Raw genomic sequence first — 10,112 nt, forward strand, 5'->3', positions numbered from 1 at the left:
AGGAAGTGGAGTCATTCAGTCAATAAACATTTATTAAATGCATATTATATTCCAGGCAGCTAGGTGGCTCAGTAGATAGATTGCTGGGACTGGAGTCAGGTGGACCTGAGTTCAAATCTGGTCTTAGATACTAATCAAGGATAGAGAAATTTGGGTAGATGAGTCTTAGAGATACCATTCTTGGCCATTTTCTGTCATGATCCCTTTTGGCAGTCTGGTGAAGCCTACGGTCCTCTTCTCAAAAGAATATTTTTGGACAAATGAAGGAAATACTAAATTTCATTTAGAAGCTAGTGAAAATAAAGATGTATTTTTTCCCATCTAAGTTTGTGTAACCTGTGGAATCTATGGACAGAACCTATAGTAAGAACCCTTTTAGCAAGGTGCCTGAGACTCAAAGAGATCGTGATTTATTCTTGATCACAGCCATGAAATGTCAGAGGCATATTTGAAGGACACATGCTACTGATTCCAAAATTATTCAATCAAACAAACAACAAGTATTTATTAAGAGACTTTATTAAGGGCTATGTTGCAGGTACAGTGTTAGGTATCAGTGATACAAATGTAAAGAATAAACAACTGTATTTTTAATGAATTTATACTCTATTCTCTATGCCTTAGTACTTCTATTAGCATAAGTTTAATAACAGTGATTCAATGTAAATTTTTTGAAGAGTTGCCTTAATTCATTAAGCAACTTTGTATCATTAAGTGATAGGAAACTTTTTTATCCATGTTTCCTCAGGTCCATGGGAATTCCTTCTCAGCTTTCATTAAGCTGCTGCTGGTCCCTTCAATCTCTCCACATTGAATTTCCTTAGGTTTTCCTGAGGTGGTTAAAGGAGACTAATGAGCCCAGACAACTTCTAGAGGACTCTTGTTTTTCTTTCCCTGGTGTGAATGCTTTCATTATTCAAGGCAATCTGGTATAGTGGGAAGAAGCTGGGCACTTAGTAATTGTGTGCTCATGGGGAAGTCATGAGCTTCAGTTTCCTCATCTATAAAATGGTTAATGCCATGGTGCTAACTCATAGGGTTGTTGTGAGAATCAAATGAATTCATGAATGTAAAATACTTTTTATATTTTAAAGCACCATATAAATGTCAACTATTATGATTTTCTTTTCCAAAATTATGAAAATATACTGTCATTGTCTAGTCCCACTATTCCCTGACAGTCTTTGTGTCATGGTCCTGGGCTTCATGCTTTTCACCTGGGTCTCTAACCTGGGTTTCTGAGTGGTTAACATTCACCATAACTAATCTGACCCCATTTACCCTTGAGCTTTGAGGGCTCCCTGGCAACCTTCATGCCATGCTATAGTGTGCATACTTTTCTTCTGCTTTCTACCTATAGCTCTGGGAACAATAATCAAATCTACCCTACTATTCCTGGAAAACTCAAGTCAATCAGCAGCCCTGTGATACCCCATACCATGGAATACTTCCCTAGCTACCATGGCCTTATTTGTGTTGTCTTCTTCTATTAAGATGGGAGTTCCTTGAGAACAGGGGCTGTTTTCTTGTTTATATTTTTATTTCTAGTGCTTAATAACTATTTTATCATTCAGGGCTCAATAAATGCCTTTTTTATTCATTCATTCATTTAAACAGTTATGATCAATGCCATGACTCTGAATATTCTTCACCTACCTACCCGCCCACTTCTTCTCAATACTTGTATATTTTAATAGATATGTGATCTCACTGATGTGACTCCAATAATACAGATTATACCCATTTACACTTTATTCTATGCAGCTCTTATGGATGTCTATCCAGGAATCTATCACAAAGGATCTGCCTGTTATTCCAAGGACATTCCTCTACACCTCTTAATATTACAGAAGTACAAGTAAATCATGTGCCTTGTCCATAAACTCTTGCTCTTGCTATATGTCCGGCCCACCTCCTTTTCTGGTCACACATTTCTTTGATGATCCCCTTTTCACTGCATTATGTATTCAGTTACTTAATGGAAATAGGCTGCAGCCATTTGTACTTATCATATATTTTTCTCTCCATTGTTCTTTAGGTTACCCTCAATTTTAAATGCTTGGGGATTGTGATATTCTATTATTTACAGTGATAGGGTATCACCAGAATAATATTGATCTTTAAAACATGAGCATTAGTTTCAGGGAGAAGCTTGGGGTCAATAAAAGCTTTACTCAATTTCCCTAATGCTGTTTATCTGATTTCCATTCACTTTTGGGCCAAATATATTTTTGGTATATTTTCCATCATTACTGTCTATTCACAACCCCACCACCCCCCTCACATTGATTATAAACAGTTTGTAACTTCTAACCTGAAGAATGTCTCTCTTATTGTTGAGATTGACAGGTCTTTCCTTTTGAAATTCTATCGACAAAGTTAATTCCTCTTCAAGGTTAAATTCCTGCTGCAAAGATTAATACAGATGAGGTCTTTGTATTGGTATGAATACTGTTTCCTCAATCTGATGTGAAATCTCTATGTCCTCAGCACTCCTTGATCCAACACTGTATGAAGGACAACTTATTGAGTCATGTCTAGTCATACATATGAGCTACATCCTTGGGCTTGGCCTTTAAAAGACATTGTAGAACAGGTACAGGGAGATGCAAAGAGAACCAGAGCTGAGATAGCTAGAAGATGATCATCCACACACAGATTCTGGTTCCCTGGAAGGAATTCTGTTTAGTCCTGCAGGTCCTCTAGAGAGCAATGTGCACCAGGAGACCACGTACAGAGCAGGGAGTAACATAGTCCCAGAAAAGCAGGAAAACAAAGGGAACAGCAAGGCTAAACACACAGAGGCTAGAGTGAGAAAACAAAAAGTTCTCATTCTGTCAATAGAGAAGCTACAGGAACTCAAGCTGCCTGCACTGGAGTGGTAATTTCAGAGTAAGGGAGGAACTTTTGGACAAGCAGAGGAATTATAGTACCAAGACTCCTGGACACAGAAAGCAAGTTCCAGGATGATACTGCATTATTGGACTAAGACTTGTGGAGAGAAAAGGAGTCTTAGACAACCTTGATGTCCTAGAACTAGCAGCTGAATTTTAGGATCCAGAGGGAACCGTAATCAAACAGCATTAAGAAACAGATCCATGATGTTGAGATACACAGTTGGACCTTGCCCTTCACAATATTGTGAATTATTTTTAGGTATTATATTTAGGTTTGTTTATATTTAGGTATGGAGACAAAGGGATTGACTTTCCAAGAATATCAAGTGATATGATGAAATAAAAATTAGTGAGGAGAGGTGTTTGACGTTAAGAAATCTCAAGCTATTCTATGAAGCAGTAATTATCAAAACTATTTAGAACTGGATATAAAAAATAGAAAGAAAATCAATGGACAAGGCCAGATCAGCAAGTCGTAGCAATAGATGTGCACATCAGTCTTGTATTTGATAAACACTAAGGCATAAACAATAGAAACAAATTTAACCAAAATTTTTTATTTAGGTCACTATTTTATACCTTTTACCAAAATAAATTTGAAATGAATAATTTAAAGTACAAAAAAGTTACATGATAAAAATTAGAATAGGGTTGTTTTTTATAGTTGTAGATTGTAGATGGGGGAAAAAGTATAACCAGACATAGGATAGCTATTACACAAATAAAATCAATGCAACTAGAATCGGATAAAAATGTATGAACTGAAAAACAAATATTTGCATCAAATATCTATGATTAAAGTTTGGTATTAAAAAATCTACAGGGAAAGTGTACAAATATATAAGCACAAGAGATTTTCCCAGTACAAAACTGGTCAAAAGATATGAAAAAAAATGGCTTCAAAAGAAAAGAATACAAGTGATCGATAGTTGTTCAATAATGAAAAATGTTCAAAATCACTAATGATCAGAGAAATGCAAATTAAAATAACTCTGAGTTATTACTTCACATTAATCAATCTAGAAAAAAATGGGGAAACAACATGAAGGGTTTGTGGGAAGATAGACATATGGATTTGGGGCTGAGGAGCTACAAATTAGTTAATTCTGGAAAATGGTGCAATTATTTAAAAGAAGTTACTAATTTTTTTCATATCTTTTGATCCTAAGATTCCATTCCCAAGACTATATCCCCACGAGGTTCATGATAGCAAGGAAAGAACCATTGATAAAAAAATATCCATAGCAGCAATATTTGTGGTAATACCATCTTTTAATAAAAATATGTGAAGATGGCTAAATACATTCAGGTATATGAGTTAGTGGAACAGTACTATGCCATAAGGAATGACAAATATGAGTAATCTCAAGAAGCATGGGAAAACTTGTACAAAGTGATGTAGAGTGAAGATATCAGCTTTAAAAGAACAATAGACTTTAGCCATTTATTTTCTCCAAACACACTTCCATGGTCTCTGTAAATCTATAGACACTTATGGGTCTGTAGCACTCCAGTGGCTTTCTGGAGGCTAAGAGCTATACCACAGGCTATGTGCCATGGCAAGCTAACATTGATGTATTTGAAGCAATCTGAGGACCACCACTTGCTGCCTTGTACCATGCTCTCTGTTGCTATAACCACATGAAGTTTTATGAGAAGCAAAAGGCAAGTTTGCTGGGGGTAAAGAGGTATTTGGAAGTATGGCCCTGCTGATTTAGAAGATAATCACAGGAAGTGGAACTACAAATAGCAAAGATGTTGTTGATGTTGATCTCTCTGGAGCTGCTGGAAAGTGAAGAAGCAAAAAAGCTAAGAGAAGAATGCCTCACTCAGAATGGGTCAATATTTTTTTAAAGCTGGGATTGTTGCTACATCTTTCCTCTTATTGGACCTAAAACTTTGGGATGATGAGGCAAATATGGCAAAGAATAATAAAGAAATAAGAATAATAGAAGAATGTGTCAGAAGAAGTCAGACAAACGGCTTGATCTGGAGATCTTCTAATTTCAGTAGGATATGACATCAAAAAATTTCAGATAAAGTACGTAGTTAAGATGATAAAGTGGGGACAGACATGCGGCAATAACAGATAAAGGCCTTTGATGACTATGTGCAATCCATGGAGGTTACTGCCTTCAATGAGATCTAAAATATACCATCCTTAAAAATTGTGTCTAAATAAAAGCATTTGTAAGTAAGCCAAGGAAAAAGAACACACATAGAGACTATAGCAATGTAAATAAAGAAAACATGAAGAGGAAATAATTCTAGTTAAATGCAATGATCAATGTTTTGACAATGCAGAATTATGGAGTCAACCCAGCATAATGGTTTGGAGCCAAGAAGACCTTGGTTCAGTCTAAAACTGACACTTGCTGGCTATGATCCTGGGCAAGTCATATAACCTATCATTGCTCTAGGCCAGTGATATCAAACTCAAATAGAAACAGAGACTACCAAACCATTTATAAGGATCCCTGTAGGCTACCTATAAACTTAGATAATTATAAGTGTTTGTGTGTGTGTATGTATATGTATATATGTATAAAATGTACATATATATACATATACATATATTAATACATCAACACATTAAAATTGGGTAGGTACCACATTTTTATCTGATGTTAGTCTCACTGGGAAATATGTTAGGCCAAATAGCCTGTGTATTTGAAACCTTTGCTCTAGTCAGCTCTTTAAGACTGTAGGTTATAGAGAAAGTACTAACATGAATTAATAGGAGTTTCCTCCTTTGAGAATTCCTCATATCAATGACATCCCAGATCTTGTGCCTCTCCCAATCTCACTGTCAGAGTTAAAGTATACATCTATTCTTTCTGTTATTAATTGGAATGAATTGCTATTAATTGAGATAATTAATTAATTGGATAGGAAACATAAAAGGGCATGAGTTTTTGTTGGTAAGTGGTCATTGTGTCAAAACAAAATGTATCAAGGGACAGCTAGGTGGTGCAGTGGACTCTGGCCTTGCGGTCAGGAGGACCTGAGTTCAAATTTGACTTGAAATTTACTTGCTGTGTGACACTGGGCCTCACCAAAAGAAGCAAAAAAGAAAAATTAAAACAAAAAGTGTTAACAATTTTTAAAAGGAGGTTGATTCTCCAGTGATCTCAGATGTTTTCCTCCTGTGAGACATTCTTCTACTATAAATCTCCACAACCATATAGAACCTTGGGGGAAGGTGGAGACCAACCAGAGCAGGAAAGATGTTTCAACTGTAGTAGCTGGGACTGCTAATGCATTATATTCTGGGTCTTTTTGTTTGATAAAGTAAAACCTTTCTTATATTCAGTGCATTATTGGCCTGAATGCTTGGTTGGGAACTGAAGGTGTTTTTCCTGTTATATGGAGATCTGCATGTGAGCTAAACTCTGTATTCTCAGGGGACTCTTTGGGTGGGGACAAGAGTAGAAGATTTTAGGGAGAAAGCTTCCCTCCTCCCAGTATTACATATGGTCCCTGCATAGAACTTTGGTTCCAGGCCACAAATAATATTAAATTTACTCTTTTTTCTGGATTCAGCATCTCTGTCCGTAATTGTTCTTACTTATTCCTCAGAGGAAATTCCTAATTTCTTGCTAACAGATTTTTCTAGCCCATCCTCTTGTCTAATATCATTTTATATCTCTAGTATTTAAAATACTGAAGTGGATCTGTGATTTCATCAATCAGGGCATTCCCTCCAAGATGCAGGTAACAACTCATCCATGCCTGATCATTCTGTATGACTTTTGTCCCTGTTCACCCATAAATTTGCTCCTGGGGGTCCACCCAAATGTTGGAGGCTTTTCTTTATCTCTTTTGAAATTGTGAAGATGTCATAAAGTGCACTGTATTTCCACCTATCACCGCTGTCATTATCTATGTGATCAGACCATCTTTTCTTCTTCTCATCTATGTCCTAGGTGGCATCTTTTTCTCCTGTTCTTCCTCAGTATTCTTCATTGGTTGTGTATTTCAATTGGCTCACACCCAGCATACATTTTCCCCCAATGCTTTCATTGTTATAATCATTAAAAAAATTCTTTGGAGACTGTCATATTCCATGTCTCACTGCTATATAATAATGCCAACAGAATGTTGGTATTTAAAATATAGGTATTTGTTTCCATGGGAAACTGGGGGAGGTGATTTTTAAAGTAATTTTGTAATTTCTTGAAGGAAATCTAACCCACTCTCCTTTCTTTTAATTCTTGGCTCAATGTATTACCAGTCTTTACCATCTTTTCCAAATATTCATTTTGATGGAGAAGCCCAATGTGTTTTCCATTTAAATGAATGTTTAGAAGATAGATATTCTTCACCCACTTGGCCTTTTCTTTGTGTATAGACCTGCTAAACTCTTTAATTTACAAATTTCTTTGAGGAGGCTCTGAAATGTTCTAGGACTTGACAATCTCATATGCAAATATCACATGCAAAATAAAAAGCATCTGAAAACTTTCCCATCCACAGAAAAACTTTTTGCAACTTGGATTTTGTGTTGATTCCTCTTTTGTCATGGTGGCAAATACCTTTGGTGAAGATACATCTGTTTTATGCTTCTTCTACTTTTTATTGTCAGAGTGTCACCAGACGGTGTTATTTCTGTTATATTTTGCAATGGACCTTGAATTATTTTGTTTCCGGATTGGAGACATCTTTTTGGAAAAGAGCCTTTAAGGTGGTATTTTTTTCTATCCAATTAAGTGCTTTTTCATAATTAACAAACAACACATTAGATGTTATTTTCTCTAAATCTTTCAATTAACTGTAAAATGATAAAAGTAGGGACAGCTAGGTGGCACAGTAGATAGAGCACTGGCCCTGGATTCAGGAGGACCTGAGTTCAAATCTGGCCTCAGACACATAGCACTTACTAGCTGTGTCACCCTGGGCAAGTCACTTAACCTCATTGTCTAGCCCCCCCAAAATTATGAAAGTGGTCCACTTTTTTAAATATCACTTCTAATTTATTCTCTACCAATACTTTCTTTAAAGGTGATTATCATATAGTTATCTGTATGATGACTCATATTAACATTTTGTATAGGTGGGAGAATAGCATATTGGCTGACAGTAGTTGATGCTGTCTTGCTCACCTTTTTTGAAATCAATAAGGTCTGAGTCTTTTCCCCAAGCCTTTGATATCTTCTTCTTCAGGTATCTTATACAGTTTTTCAAAATTAAATTTCATTTTTTCAATTTTCAAGTTTTCTTTTCTCTTACCTACCTTACCTCCCCCCAATTGGGAAAAGAAGGGAAAAAGCCCTTTGTGGTGTATATATATGTATAGTCAAGCAAAACAAATTCCACATTGGCCATGTCCAAAAAATATACATGTCTCAATTTTCCCTCTGAGACTATCTCATCTCTGTCAGGAGGTGGGTAGAATGATTTATTATAGCTTCTCTGAAACAGCAGTATGTCAATGCATCAATCAGAGTTCTTACATCTGCCAAAGTTATTTGTCTTTACAATGTTGTCGTAAAACTTGTTCTGGTTCTGCTCATATATGAGTGCTTTTCATCTTCCTTTGATCTCTGATCTCTTCAGGTACAGACCTAATAGTGATATCATTGGGTCAAAAGCTATGCACAGTTTAGTAATTTGGGGGGCATAGTTCCAAACTACTTTTCAGATTGGCTCAGCCAATTCAGGGCTCTATCAATGGTTCATCAATGCTCCTGTTTTCCTGCATTTTCCCAACATTTATCATTTTACATTTTTGTCAACTTTCAGTTGCCTTGCCAATTGATATCTTTTTTAGTGCTCTCACAAATGTGTCTCCCCTGAATGATTAAACCCTCCTCACAAATACAGTAGAATATTTCAATTTCTGAAAAAAGAAATCTAATTAAATATCCAAATTATTGCAGCCATTTTCCTTACCACCAGTAGAAAGTAAAACTATCTTTGAAAAGATCACTGTTGCATAATATTGTTCCTCCCTCTCCTGAAGTTCTCAAAGGGAACTAGCATAGCTACATCAAGAATAGGTCATGTTGCTTATCAAATGAGTCATGAAGTATTTTTTTGTAATAGCAAAATGTAGAGACAAAAGGAAAAAAATTGGAAGCAAATTTCCCTCAAAAGGATAATGGCTGAACAAATTGTAGTATACAAACGTAACTGAATATTATCTCCTCAGAAATGATATATGTAAGTAATTCTCATAAACACGGAAAGAAATATAGGGAATAATGTAGAACAATGATAATAAAATATGCAATAACTACACTAATGTAAAGAAAAACAATATTAAAAGGCGGCTGAACTTAGATTAATGGTGATGACTAATCTTGGTTCCATACAGCAGATGATGAAACTCATTTCCTTCAATCACTAGAGATGTGAGGGGTCAAGAATGCAAAATGGTGTATATGATGTCGTGATAAACCATTGTTGGTCAGTTTTGCCTATTTTTCTTTGTTACTATGGTGGCTTCATTTGGGGTGGAGTATATCTGCATATGTTTGATTAAAAAAAGCATCAACAACATTTGTGGAAAATCAAGAGACAGGACATAATAGATTAACTTCATTTCCTTTTTATAGGATTATTAGATTGGAAGATCAGAAGAATGCTATTCACGTAATACACAGATTTTAGCAAAGCATTTCCACATAGTTTCATATGCGAGATGGAAGATGGGAAGATGTATGCTAGATAGTATTGTAGTTAGATGTATTTGGAACTAGACGAATAGTCAGACCCAAAGAATCATTATTAATAATTCAATGTCAACCTGGAATAGACAGCTTAAGATGTAGAGCAATGGGTCCTTATAGATCTTCAATAGCAGACTGAATCCACACTGCTCTGCATAATATGGAGATGAATTCTCTTCAGATATTGAATACTCAAAATGTTTTGTGTTTCCATCCACATCTTAGAATATACGATTCTCTAAGTACTCATTCAAACTTCTCCTTTGCATTTGAAAATTCTCTTTTTCTCAACTAGTCTCAATATTGAGATAGCATACATTTGTGGGGTTTTGTGTAGTTTGTGGTTAGAGATTATTTCAATTGAAAATACAAAATCTCCCATATTCATTATTTCCTGTCCAAATCACACTGCATATAGTAGCTTCATTTTCACAAGTGACTATAGAAATTAAATTATATTCCACATTTCAAAAGAAAATTGAGTAAAGGAAGAGGAATGAATGAACATTCTCATTGTATTCTATGGAAAACATTTTAAAATACT

The 10,112-nt window shown here is 35.5% G+C and overlaps 1 pseudogene; it reads left to right on the top strand.

Moving 5' to 3' along the window:
* The first annotated feature begins 2,533 nt into the window (after positions 1-2,533).
* Positions 2,534-5,046, top strand: LOC110192313 (elongation factor 1-beta pseudogene; annotated as a pseudogene).
* Positions 5,047-10,112: the final 5,066 nt, after the last annotated feature.

This window comes from Phascolarctos cinereus, unplaced genomic scaffold (genome assembly GCF_003287225.1).
Source record: "Phascolarctos cinereus isolate Bilbo 61053 unplaced genomic scaffold, phaCin_HiC Scaffold_3;HRSCAF=262, whole genome shotgun sequence".
Classification (NCBI taxonomy): Eukaryota; Metazoa; Chordata; class Mammalia; order Diprotodontia; family Phascolarctidae; genus Phascolarctos; species Phascolarctos cinereus.